The sequence below is a fragment of the Ahaetulla prasina genome, chromosome 7, assembly GCF_028640845.1.
Source record: "Ahaetulla prasina isolate Xishuangbanna chromosome 7, ASM2864084v1, whole genome shotgun sequence".
In the NCBI taxonomy this organism is placed as follows: Eukaryota; Metazoa; Chordata; class Lepidosauria; order Squamata; family Colubridae; genus Ahaetulla; species Ahaetulla prasina.
Genome location: NC_080545.1, coordinates 48,071,208 through 48,085,415, shown reverse-complemented (window position 1 = coordinate 48,085,415; position 14,208 = coordinate 48,071,208). Strand labels below are relative to the sequence as shown.

General features: G+C 39.5%; 1 protein-coding gene across 1 annotated transcript in view; it reads left to right on the top strand.

Annotated features, from left to right (window-relative positions):
- Nucleotides 1-14,208, top strand: part of GRIP1 (glutamate receptor interacting protein 1) — a 409,502-nt gene that overhangs the window by 223,392 nt on the left and 171,902 nt on the right. The window lies entirely within an intron of this gene.

Genomic DNA, 14,208 nt, shown 5'->3' with positions numbered 1-14,208 from the left:
CTTTTTTGATGCAGAGGAGGCTTTTAACATGTGAACTGAGGTTTTGGATTATTATTTTTTTCAAAAATGAATTTTAGAGAAATTTTTATAAAATGAATGAAATTGATTTATACTTCTATACACATTTATATGCATCTATACATATGAGAACAAAAAAGGAAAAAGTTGCCCAGTGTCTCCTCTTTCCTTTATTTTAGTTCTTCAGATATTGAATACAAACATAAGACAAGAGTATTGTGGGTGTAAAGTTTTTAAAATGTTATACAAAGTTAAGCGCTTTTATGGGTACTGCTTTTGGCAAATCCTTAAAGGGGAATTGAACTTTTAATAAGTAAATTAAAATAATTTGGGGCATTGGCACATTTTAAGTTTAATAATCAGAAGACGGTGTTATTAACAAAAGATCAAAGAGAATTTATTTATTTATTTATTAAATTTTTATACCGCCCTTCTCCCGAAGGACTCAGGGCGGTGTACAGCCAAAAGATAAAAAACACAGAAATGTACAATTAAAACGACAATTTAAAACCGAGCATATTTAGAAAAAAATGGCCACATTTAAAAGTTTAAAATTTAAAATTATAAACCATATAATAATAAAACCCCAGTTAAAATTTTAAAATATTAAAAAAATTAAAAATATTATAAATATTAATATTATGCCAGTCCCGCTTGAATAAATAAATGCGTTTTCAGCTCACGGCGAAAGGTCCGAAGATCAGGCACTTGACGTAGTCCAGGAGGAAGTTCGTTCCAGAGCGTAGGAGCTCCCACAGAGAAGGCCCTTCCCCTGGGGGCCGCCAGCCGACATTGTTTGGTGGACGGCACCCTGAGAAGACCCTCTCTGTGAGAGCGTATGGGTCGGCGTACGGGTCGGTGGGAGGCATGCGGTAACAGCAGGCGGTCCCGTAAGTACCCGGGCCCTAAGCCATGGAGCGCTTTGAAGGTGGTGACCAAAATCTTAAAGCGCACCCGAAAGACCACAGGAAGCCAGTGCAAGCCGCGCAGGATTGGTGTTACATGGGAGCAACGAGTTGCTCCCACTATTACCCGCGCAGCTGCATTCTGGACTAGCTGCAGCCTCCAGGTGCACTTCAAGGGCAGCCCCATGTAGAGAGCATTGCAATAATCCAAACGGGAAGTGACAAGAGCGTGAGTGACCGTGCATAAGGCATCCCGGTCAAGGAAGGGGCGCAACTGGCGGACCAAGCGTACTTGGTAAAAAGCCCTCCTGGAGACGGCCGCCAAATGATCATCAAATGACAGCCGCCCATCCAGGAGGACGCCCAAGTTGCGCACCCTTTCCATTGATAAATGTAGTGGGTTTAAAGACTGAGAAAATGGTAAAATACTTCTGTTTATGACAAATATGAATCATACATTCTTTCAAAATAATTATTAAGTTAACACATGGAATAAATTTTAAAAAGATATGTGAATAAAGTCCAATTTTCTTTGTTGGGTAGAATTCTTGTAGTTAAGATGAATGTTTTCCCTAGCATGCATTTTTTGTTTCAGACAATATCTGTTTTGACAACTGATAAACCATTTAAACAATAGCAAAAGGATATGTCTAAATATGTATAGCAGGGGAAAAACACAAGTTAAAGATACTACAAGATGCAAAGAAAGAGGAGATTTGAGTGTTTCCATTTTGAAATTATACTTTGCTGCCTGATATTTAGCTTGGATGAAGGAGTGTGTATTGCTAAGAAATAGAATGCTATTGGAGTTAGGCCATGACCTGAGATTTGGGTGGTATGGATATCTATAGTATGACAAAGCTAAGTAATATTGAGAACATGTATACTGCAAGAGCCAGAAAGAGGGCTGAGAAAATATCTGCAGGCCCCTCACATCTTGAACACAATCTTTCAACTCCTTCCCTCAAAAATCATTACGTCAGTTGGGCTATTGTTAGAGTAAGGAATAAATTCAGATTGTGTCCAAACACACTTCTGTGGCTTTCAGCACAAGAAACCTTTCATAGATGAGAAATGATAAGTAAGCATGGTTAACTTACCTTGATGTACAGTAAACAGGACTGTAAAATGAAATTGAGGGAAGATTTGAAAATAAAAGGATATACTGTGAATGATTTTTTTATCTACAATTATCACAAAAGTTTGAAGCAGTAAAAGGTTTTATGGTTTTGAACAATGTGAGACTGAGTTTGGCAAAGAAAAAATTATGTACTAATGATGAATATTAAACTTTTGTTGAAATATGGGACAAAAGAAGGCTAAGTGAAAGATGATGATGATGATGATGATGATGATGATGATGATGATGATTATTATTTATTCGATTTTTATACCGCCCTTCTCCCGAAGGACTCAGGGCGGTGTACAGCCAAAGTAAAACAAACAGTGCAATATACAATTAAAAACGAATTTAAAAACTTATTACATAATTGGCCTAAAAATTTAAAATATATTAAACTGAAACCCATTAAAATTCATGATAAAAATTTAAAAAACCAATAAAATTTAAGCCAGCCCCGCGCGAATAAATAAGTGTGTTTTCAGTTCGCGATGGAAGGTCCGAAGGTCAGGTATTTGACGTAAACCCGGGGGAAGTTCGTTCCAGAGGGTAGGGGCCCCCACAGAGGACATATTTTATATGATAAAATGAGCTAAAAATGGTTACAATGTACAAATGGATCGATAGAAAAATATGTGGTTGAAAGGGTTGAAGTTTACATAAAGTTCTAATCTTAAAGATAATTTTTATAAAATATTATATTGTTGGGATTTGTTACCAGAGAAATGTCTAGAATGAATAAAGATATTTTGAATATTTTCTGGCAATATAAACAATAGGGAAATATTATCATGTTTGGTGTCCATGTAAAAAAAATGGATTCAAATACATACTGGACTGGACTGGACTGGACTGGACTGGAATAGAATAGAATAGAATAGAATAGAATAGAATAGAATAGAATAGAATAGAATAGAATAGAATAGAATAGAATAGAATAGAGCTGGAAGGGACCTTGGAGGTCTTCTAGTCCAGCCCCCTGCTCAAGCAGGAGAACCTATACTATTTCAGATAAGTGGCTGTCTAGTCTCTTAAAAACCTCCAGTGATGGAGAGCCCACGATTTAATTCCAGGTTGCTTCTCTCTTTGATTAGTTTCCAACTGTTGTTCCTTGCCCTGCCCTCTGGTGCTTTGTAGAATAATTTGACCCCCTATTCTTTGCTGCAGCCCCTCAAAAACTGGAATACTGCTATCATGTCTTCTTTTCTTTAGACTAGCCAAATGCTTCTTTTCTTTAGACTAGCCAAACCCAAATCCTGCAGCTGTTCTTCATATGTTTTAGTCTCCAGGCCTTTGATCATTTTAGTTGCTCTTCTCTGAACATTTTCCAAGGTCTCAACATCTTTTTTGTAGTATGGTGACCAAAACTGGTTGCAGTATTCCAGGTGTTGTCTTACTAGGGTTTTATGAAGCAGTACGAAGACTTCACGTGATCTTGATTCTATACCTCTGTTTATACAACCCAGGATTGTATTAGATTTTTTGGCTGCTGCTGCACACTGCTGGCTCATATTCAAGTGATCATCCACTTGGACTCCAAGGTCCCTCTCACAGTTATTGTATTTGAGCCAGGTCTCTCTTAATCCGTACTTATATCTTTGATTTTTCCTGCCTAAATGTACAACTTTGCTTTTCTCTATATTAAAATTCATTTTGCTGGATAGGGCCTATTGTTCAAGTTTGTCAAGATCTTTTTTGATCCTGAACTTCTCTTCTGGGGTGTTGGCTATTTCTGCCAGTTTAGTGTCATCTGCAAATTTGATGAGTTCCCCTTCTATTCCATTAATTCAGAAGGTTTTAAAGATTAAAGCACAATTGAAATCAGAGATTTTTCTTTTGGGACTAAATAGATAGGCATGGAATTTTGTTTTTATATATGACAGCTGCAAAAAGATTATGCTGAAAAGTGAAAAGATTTGGCAATAGTGAAGATAGTGGAACTTGCAGAAATGGCTAAATTTACTTGATTTGAGAAAATACAGCATTTACATTTATAACTGACAGGAAACCCCTTGTAGACTTATTTCCTGAAATGCACTTAATGTCTCACGGTTTCAGTGATTAGGAGAAAAATGGATAATCAAAAAAGTGAACTTTTTTGTAATCATAGAGTAAGAGTTAACTTTGTTATCCTACTTGGATTTGCAGCAAACAAATCAAAAGCTTCTTCTATTTCTTTTTATCCTTTTTTTCTGTACTTTTTTCTTTCCTTCATTTTTTTATTTTCAATTAGTTTGTGGTAGGTTTTATGTTCTCTTTAAAACTATTTTAATAAAATTGATATAAATAAAAAACAGATAAATTCATTAATGGCAAAGCATTTAGCTGACCTATAATATGGTTTAGCTTTTGGCTTAGAACTGATATGGCTTAGTCAACATATTGTGTTGAAAATATTCTGGTTTAGTGTTATGTGTGTCTACAGCAGTGGTGGGTTGTTACCAGTTTGCACCAGTTCGGATGTACTGGTGGTGGAAATTTGGCCAAGTTCGCAGAACCGGTAGCAAAGGCCAGCTGGGCACACCCCAAACTGGTCCCCTGGTCGCCGCTCACTCACCCCGGCTGCCATGTTCATCGCTGCCATGTTCTTCGTGCACACACATCTCATTGCCTTGCAAGCTCAATGGGATGCACATGCACAAAGAACATGGCGGCGACGGCAGCAGCTTTTGCCATGGCTGCAAAGCTTGCGGGGCCAGGTAGCCCCCTCCCTGCCTGCCAGTGCCTACCAAATCTGCTGCTGTTGCAGCCGCACTGGGGATGGGTGGCAGCTTGCCGGGCCAGTGGCTTTGCCCTCCTCGCTGTCACTGCCCTCTCTTGCCGCCGCTGCGGCCTCTCCATCAGAGGCACATGGAAGATATAGAAGGTAAGTCTGACGCTGGCAGCAGGGAGAGGGAGACCCGCTGCGCTTAGCTGAAGAGCTGCCTCGGGGGGGACATGGCGAGCCTCACTCACCTTTTGGGCCTGAAGTGCTCGGCCTCGGGGGATGCCACATGGCTAGAAAGCTTGCCGGGCCAGACATCCCCCTTCCTGCTGGCCAGCAGCTCCCAAAGCTGCCAACTTTGCAGCTACAATGAGGATGGGACAGCCAGACAAGCTTCACAGCAGCCGCGTGACTAGAAAGCTTGCCAGGCTGGGCAGCGCCCTTTCTGCCAGCCAGCCAGTCCTCTTCCTGCCGAACAATGGGTCCCAAAACTGCCTGCATTGTAGCCATGGCAGGGATGGGAGGACATCCCAGCAAGCTTCCCAGCTGCGTGGCTACGAAGCTTGCCCTTCTCGCTGGGCAGCGACTCCCAAAGCTGCCTGCGTTGTAGCCATGGTGAGGATGGGGGAGCAGCCTGGCAAGTTCCCAACCATGTGGCTATAAAGCTTGCCCTTCCTGCTGGCTAGCGGCTCCTGAAGCTGCCTGCATTGTAACCACAGCGGGGATGGGGGGGGTAGCCCAGCAAGCTTCCCAGCCGCATGGCTATGAAGTTTGCCCTTCCCACTGCCCACCAGCAGAGGTGCTCTCCGGGATGGACGGGAGAAGTCGGCTGTCAGTCCATGCCCCTTGGCGGAGCAGCTCTGCATGGCCCGAACACCAGACTCTGCCGTTGCCATCACCCCTGCCTGGCTCGCCCCCAGCTGGTACCAAGCTAGGAGGCAGTGGCCGGTTCCCCTGCCCTCCGGATCACCAGCATGAGTGTGGATCTCCAGGAGTTTGGCAACAACATGAGTAGCAATAGCCGCCACCCATCCACCCACTTTTGGTCAAGGGCAGGCTTGTTTTGCAAAAGCACAGTGCAGCCAATGGCCATGCTCAATTGGGCTGGGCCAGGCTGGGCAAAGAAACCACCCAATCCAAAGGTGGGGATGCTTTTTTGGGGGGTGAGGGGAGGCAGGATACCATGTCCGCAACTTTTATCCCTCACCCACCCAACCACTCCCCGTGTCCAGGTACTAAATTGGGGAAACTCAGGCATGATTGGTCTTGAACGCCAGGACATGCACCCCCAGTGCCCTCCTCTGCGCTTTTGCAAGTTGGGGGGCTGTGGAGCATGGACCTTTTTCAAGCCTGCCCCAGCCGGGTTGAGTTCTTCCTTGGGATAGGTGCCCCGGACACGAGGGGCACAGACTAGAACTGGGTGCCCTCATCCGTTTCTCCCAAAGATGCTTTTTTTACCCCCCTCCAAGAGGCAACTGGACTTTCTGGTGTTTTTTTTTTTTTTAAGATGTTTGGCTTCTCTTCCAGGAAGCTTCTTCAGCTTTGAGGAAGCTTCTGGAAGGAGCTGAAGAAGCTTCTTGGGGGAGAAGCAAAAGAAAAAGCAAAAAGTTCAGCTGCCTCTTAAAAAAAAAAAAGCATCTTTGGGGCAACCTGGATGACCAAGAATTCCCATAGACATCCTTCATCCTAGCCTTCCTTTCTGATGCCTCCTTTCCTTAGCCTTGCTTGCATCTCCCAAAGCCCATGATAGTGGTGCATCAATAAGTCCCCTTGTGGTATCAAGGGTGGCTGAGGGTTCGGAGGTGGCACATACCCATGGTTTCCTGATTGCCAGAGCTGATTGGGACATCTAAGCTGGAGAGACTTGGTCTGTCCCGAACTTTTGAAGCTGGTGGGCTCTGGATAAAAGTCGAAACCTGAGTTTGATGCTGACCTAGAGTTTTTTGTGGGTTAAGTTTTGGAGAAAGACTTAATTCACCCTAAGCTTGTGATTGCTTTCATCAAACCTCTGGGTTTAATGAGCCTCTGATGGCTCAGACTGGTAAGACAGTCTGTTATTAACAGCAGCTGCTTGCAATTATTGCAGGTTCAAGTCCCACCAGGTCCAAGATTGACTAAGCCTTCCATCCTTTATAAGGTAGGTAAAATGAGGAGCCAGATTATTGGGGGCAATAAGTTGACTTTGTATATAATATACAAATGGATGAAGACTATTGCTTGACATAGTGTAAGCCGCCCTGAGTCTTCGGAGAAGGGCGGGATATAAATGCAAATAATAAAAAAAAACCTTAGAGTGATTTAGAAAGAAAGAAAGAAAGAAAGAAAGAAAGAAAGAAAGAAAGACAGAGGAGGAGAAAGAAATAGAAAGAGAGGGAAAGAGAAAGAAAGAAAGAAAGAAAGAAAGAAAGAGGAAGGTAGGGAGAGAGAGAAAACTCTGTACTATTATTTTTAATTGTTCCATTATTTATCATGTGTTAATATTTTGCACTGTCCCTACACCTAGAGTGATTTTACTGCCTTTCTTTTGCCCAGGGCTACCACATTTTTCAGAGATTTACATGCATTCAATGTCTATAGTCCAGAGCATAAATATGTGTGTGTTTATTTTGTACATCAGGTTGCATAAGTCCATCTTAATATGCTATTCCTGGTATGTGATGTTTTGTATGTAGAGAAAGAAACACTCTTGTGATCTTTGACTTTTAGATTTGCTGTCAGACATCAACCATAATACTAATTAAATACTAATTTTGAACAATATGCAGGTTGTATTATACGAATGCCTATTTTATATATGAAATTATGACTGAAATATTTCTGCACCTATATTGGTTCTCACTGTCAGGAAGTTTCTCCTTAGTTTTAGGTTTGTTCAGTTTCCATCCATTGTTCCTGTTTTGCCTTTTGGTGCTTTGGAAAATACATTGCCCCCCCCCTTCTTTCTGGCAGCCTCTTAAAAGGCTGTTGCCTATCACACTCTTGGGCAAAGCATGTGAGCCATTTCCTCCTTACAGTGGTCCATGAAAGTACATCTATAGTATTTGGATAATAAAGTTGAAAAAAGGTGAACAACATTTTTATAGAACTATAGATACGTTGAGGCTGGGTGTGACAAGGAATGGCTGGGAGGGGAGAGGTCAGTCGAGGCCCCCCTTGACGTGGAATGGCATTGAGTTGGCCACGCCCACCCAGTCACATGCCCCCCAAGCCACGCCCACCCAGTCACATGGCCACCAAGCCAGGCCCACAGTCACATGACCACCAAGTCACATCCACCAAGCAAGCCACGCCCACAGAACCGGTAGTAAAAAAATTGGAACCCCCCTGATCTACAGCTATTGCTATGATATTTGAACAAGATCAAAAATCTAATATGCTTTCATGATACTTAATAATATTAAATGAATTGTGATGCCACACCCTATGTCCTTCTGCATGGAGTCAGGATATAGGTATTGTAAAATAAATAAACAATATTATGTATTTTGTTGGTTTTACAATATTTATCACTTGTCCAAATCCAAAGGGACTCAGGGTGAGTACAACAAAATCAAATCAGGAGCAGGGCATATCTAGGTAGTAAAAAAAATCAATAATAGAAATTGAACATATCTGAGTGACATTCAGTTAAAATTAACTTCAGGGTCAAAGACCTGCTTTAATGAGTTTTTAAAATGTCAGTCAAGTAAGGGGCATCAGTAAATCCAGGAATCAAGTGCTCCATAATATTAAGGAGGGGAACCTGAAATAAGCCCTCTCTGGAGGATCAGAACAGACGGGATTTTGGAAAGGAAAACATTGCATGATATATCAGATATGTGCTCTAAGGGGTTTTAAACGTGATAACCAGCACTTTGAATTTACCCTGTAACTAAAGCAGTGACTTCAAAGTAAACATTATTCTCACTTGATGTGTTTGACCTACCGTGTTTCCCGAAAATAAGACCCTGTCTTATATTTTTTTGAACCCTGAAATAAGCGCTTGGCCTTATTGCCATGTGCTCAAAAGCCCAGTTGGGCTTATTATCAGGAGATGTCTAATTTTGGGGGAAACAGGGTATCAGGAATCTAGCCACTCCATTTTGTGCCATTCAGAAAGGCAAATTATATTTCTAAGGTAAAAGTGTAACCTTGTAAACTGTAAGGGTAACTACCCCCAGGCAGATTTATAGTAAATCTGTTTGAAAGATCTCAAATCTTGCATCTGGGCTTGGTTGCTTTTTCTCAAACCACTTAAACTGCCTTTGTTCTCCAAATCTTATGCAACAGTCTGTCCCTTTTCCAAGCAATGCACACAAAAAGGAGTGTAGTTCGAAAAGTCAGGGGTATCTTTGCACAGTTTTCTCTCATGCACCAATTGCACCCATTCCTTGTCAAGAAGTCATGCTCATTATCACTCACATTTTGGTCACTTCTCAGTTGGACTACTGCAACCTACTGTATGTGAGATTGCTCTTGAACTTCAATTGAAAGTTACAACTGGTCCAAAAAAGTCATGTGCAGTGTTCAGCAGCCCTTGGTTTACCCATATTATACCTCTGTTGGTTCCTTTTCAGATGCAATTCAGGGTGCTGATTCACATACGTATTTAAAGCCCTATATGGCATGGGGATAAGTTATTTGCTGGATTGCTTCTCCCTAAAATTATCAGTTTATTTCATCAGATCAGACAGAATGGGCAGGCTGGCTCCAAGTCTCTCTCTTAAATATGGCATTTAGAGAGATCTAGGAAATTGGTGTTTTCCATAGCATCCTATGTGGAATACCCTTCTCTCTGACTCAGCCACTTAGATTTCAGGAAGACTTTCAAGAGTGGTTGCTTCTCAATCTGGGATAGAGTGAGTTAAAGCCTAAAGATAGTAAAGTTTATTGCATTGGAGAAGAATGGTGGTGGTACTAGGTTTTTGCTTTTATTCCTTGTATTGCATGTTGATTTTTACAGCTGTTGTGAGCTATCCAGTGTTGTATTTTTCCAGATGATTGGTTATTAAAGTCTTTTAAATAAAGAAATCAATAAAACAATGTGGAGTTGAACTAACTCAGGAAACCATTGCATGATTTTATTGGAAGGTGAAAATAGTTTCAAAATCTCATGTATATAAATGTTCCTAAATCCTCCAGTCAGTATCCTATTTGGACGGAAAAGCTGTGAGTATCAGTTGCTGTGTTCTGTACCCTTAAACTTGACATGCTGTCTTGCACTATGGAGAATGTACCACATTCTGTACTGCACCACCACCAGAGGCAGTTTATGCAAATAAAATTGGATATATCAAAATGCAGCGGCAAAATGCCTTAGACCACATATCATGAAACAGATGACTGATGCATGAAAATAATCTGCAAGGTAGTTTCGGATACAGTATTGTAGTGTCAGAAGGGAGAAGAATTGATATATCCTTTCTTTTTTTAGCTGTAATTCAAATTGTATTAATTACGCTGCTACTTCCTATTATAGGTTAATGACAAAGTTAATACACAGTTCTTGGAGAATTGGGTTTAGGTAAATTCAGTAGGAGAATCTGATTGCTCAATTTCTAATAATTTAAAACATCAATGAAGCAGTTATAAGTCCAAAGCTGTTGTTACATGTTAGTGCTTCATATACTGTTATGCTTGATTGTATGTTGATATTGAATTAAGATGTCACTGTTGTTACAGCTACAGTTTTTCCATTTCATACAGTATATGATTTTCAACAGCTTGAATTACTATAAAGATTACTATGTCAGAGTTTCTTGCAAAAATCAAATTCAGAAGCACACACAGATAATTGATAGAATAGAATAGAATAGAATAGAATAGAATAGAATAGAATAGAATAGAATAGAATAGAATAGAATTTTTATTGGCCAAGTGTGATTGGACACACAAGGAATTTGTCTTGGTGCATATGCTCTCAGTGTACATAAAAGAAAAGATACGTTCATCAAGGTACAACATTTACAACACAATTGATGGTCAATATATCAATATAAATCATAAGGATTGCCAGCAACAAAGTTACAGTCATACAGTCATAAATGGAAAGAGATTGGTGATGGGAACGATGAGAAGATTAATAGTAGTGCAGATTTAGTAAATAGTTTGACAGTGTTGAGGGAATTATTTGTTTAGCAGAGTGATGGCCTTCGGGGGAAAAATGTTCTTGTGTCTAGTTGTTCTTTTGTGCAGTGCTCTATAGTGTCATTTTGAGGGTAGGAGTTGAAACAGTTTATGTCCTGGATGTGAGGGATCTGTAGATATTTTCACGGACCTCTTCTTGTTTCATGCAGTATACAGGTCCTCAATGGAAGGCAGGTTGGTAGCAATTAATTTTTCTGCAGTTCTAATTATCCTCTGAAGTCTGTGTCTTTCTTGTTGGGTTGCAGAACCAAACCAGACAGTTATAGAGGTGCAAATGACAGACTCAATAATTCCTCTGTAGAACTGAATCAGCAGCTCCTTGGGCAGTTTGAGCTTACTGAGTTGGCGCAGAAAGAACATTCTTTGTTGTCCTTTTTTGATGATGTTTTTGATGTTAGCTGTCCATTTTAGATCTTGCGATATGATAGAACCTAGAAATTTAAAGGTTTCTACTGTTGATACTGTGTTGTCTAGTATTGTGAGAGGTGGAAGTATGGAAGGGTTTCTCCTAAAGTCTACCACCATTTCTACGGTTTTGAGCGTGTTCCGTTCCAGATTGTTTTGGTTTCACAACAAGGCTAATCGTTCGACCTCTCATCTATATGCGGATTCGTCATTGTCTCGAATGAGACCGATCACTGTTGTGTCATCTGCGAACTTCAGTAGCTTAACAGATGGATCGTTGGATATGCTTCAACTGGATTCATTAACTTCTTTATATAAAAAATAATACATGAAGTTAAATGCACAATACCAATATAGGAGATTCTTCCAATGTAGCAGTTTTACAAGCAAAACACAAGGCAGGAGGGAATAGTTAGGCAAGCATGCACAGACTGCTTGGTTTCAGTTTCAATTCTCTGCACAGAATCAGAAGCTGCAAACTAAGGCACGCCCTGGCTCCAGTCTGTTCCAGTTCCCAATTGGTTGACTTAGTTGCTATGCCTATTCATTGGCTGACCTTGTTACCATGTTTTCCCAGTCATGAATATTCTAAAAGATTATTTTGCCTTCTTGTCCCCACATGTGGGTACATTCCTTAACTTTTGATGCATAAATTGTTATTGATATGCATTGCTTAATGGATTTCAGTCTTAAAACACAATGATGTGGCAATATGGCCCATTAATGTAGATAAACATTAATTTGGGTTTGGTGTAATAATTATTTCTCTACATATATTTTGTCCAGTGATTTATAATGTTGTTATTGCCTGCCTCTAATTAAAATATTCATCACAATAGAAACACAATATGCAATCCAATTATTGGCCAACAATTATTTTGGATAACTGTTAGTTGGGATTGCTACACCTGTTCCTCCTAACATTTTACTGTGCAAAAATATACATTATCAGCCTTGTTCATACTTTTGAGAAAAAAGGGAAGTAGAAATGTGTTTTAATAAGATAAAATAATAGCTGTTTTATGGGTATGCCTTATGCTTCTTTAAACATCTTTATTCATCTTTATACATTTAGATGTCATTATCTAAAATTGTATAAAAAGCCTTTCCACAGAATTAAAATGAAATCATGTATGATGCTTGTCATATTTGATCACCAACTAATACCAGAAAATAGCTTTGTCTTTTAATGCAAACAGAAACACAAAATGTACTCTTTAAAAGTGAAATGGGACATCAGGGGATTTTATGTAGAGCTGAAGGAATGAACCACAATGTGCTAATACTTTATTTGTATTTCATTTGAACATTACAGTGACCTTTTTCAATTCTGAAAATAAATGACCGTTTAAATTCTTTGAGTTCCTATGCTGTGTTGTCTCATCCTTGATTATTTGTTTGGAATCTGGAGACTTGTCTAGACTGCTCCATTTTGCTTTTTATAAGTAATAAATAAAATATTACAGGCTTGTGTTGTGCTTTTCTGTTTGCATAATCTTCATCAGGTTGAGTTTTTAATTTAATTTGTGACATTATTGCTAGCTTTGCTTTTAGTAATTTTATACTGACTTGAACTTTTAAAAATAAGTATGCATTTTATAACACAATGCCTTTACCCCTAAACCCTGACCCCAGGAATTTATTGTCAGGAAATTTCCAACTTTAAAAAAAAAATTAGGACAAGGCATGCATCAGGCAAATGTGACCTTAAATAATAAATCTAAAGTCTGTCTTTAAAAGGAAATAATATTTCACTTATTAATTTTTGCCTTATGAACCATATACAACAAATCAAAGTGTTTAAGTTAGGCCATCAGGACATGCAATTACAGGGAATTTACAAAAATCAGGCTTGCAAGAAGAATTGGAAAAAATGGAATGTACTGATTGCTACATGTAATTTGATTCCATGCAAGCATTCAAGGGCATAGGATTTCTGTCATTTTTTTAATTGTAGATTTTCTGTGGAGCAACTCTGAAAGCAAAGAATTTGATTTTCCCACTAATAGATTCCATAAAATGGATATATGATCCTTTTACTCTGCACTTCTCATAAATATGGAATATATTTTGCAATATAATGTGTAATTTTTTTAAAAAAAAGTAAGTTTGTTAAAATGTGTTAAAATATTTGTTAAAATAACAGCAGTTGTTAGTCTGTGGCTATATGAGTTCTAACATTCATAGTAAAAATTTATAACAGTCCTGTTTCAAAATTATATAATGGTAGCACAATGCTTAGATTTAGAACACAGTACTATGCTGCAGGCTACCTCACTGCTCACTTCCAGGAGTTGGATTCTGACCAGCTCAACGTTGACTCAGCCTTCTATCCTTCCAAGGTCGGTAAAGTGAGGACATGAGGACCCAGATGGTTGGGGGCAATATGCTGATTCTATAAACTGCCTAGAGGGAGCTATAAAGCGCTATGAAGCAGCATATAAGTCTAAGTGCTATTGCTATTATAATGGCATTTCTTGAAAAATGGATTTTGTATCTTTAGTGATCCAAAGAGTAAATACTAGATTTCATTTTCTGAAAGGCAAGGCCCAAAAGCTCTTGAGGATAATGGAATATCCCAGAAATTTATGAACAACCCCAGATACATTTTTATGGTCTTTTATCAAATAATTATGCTCTGACTCTAAAACAGAAGTGGGGAACTATGGCCCTTTAATGACTTGTGAACTTCAATTCCCAGAATTCCTGAGCCAGCTATGAAGAACAATTGCAAGAACTCTATTCCCCCCCTTTACTGGCCAAAAAGAGTCCTTCCTTTGGTGATGCTTCTACTGCAACAATAATCTTGACCCCTTGCAGGGACGGGCTGAGGAATTTGGAAGTTATCTGCACGATAAAATCGTTCAGATCCGGGATGGGCTGGACACAGATTGGGTAGATCCAGACGGGATGACGCGGGCACATCTTGA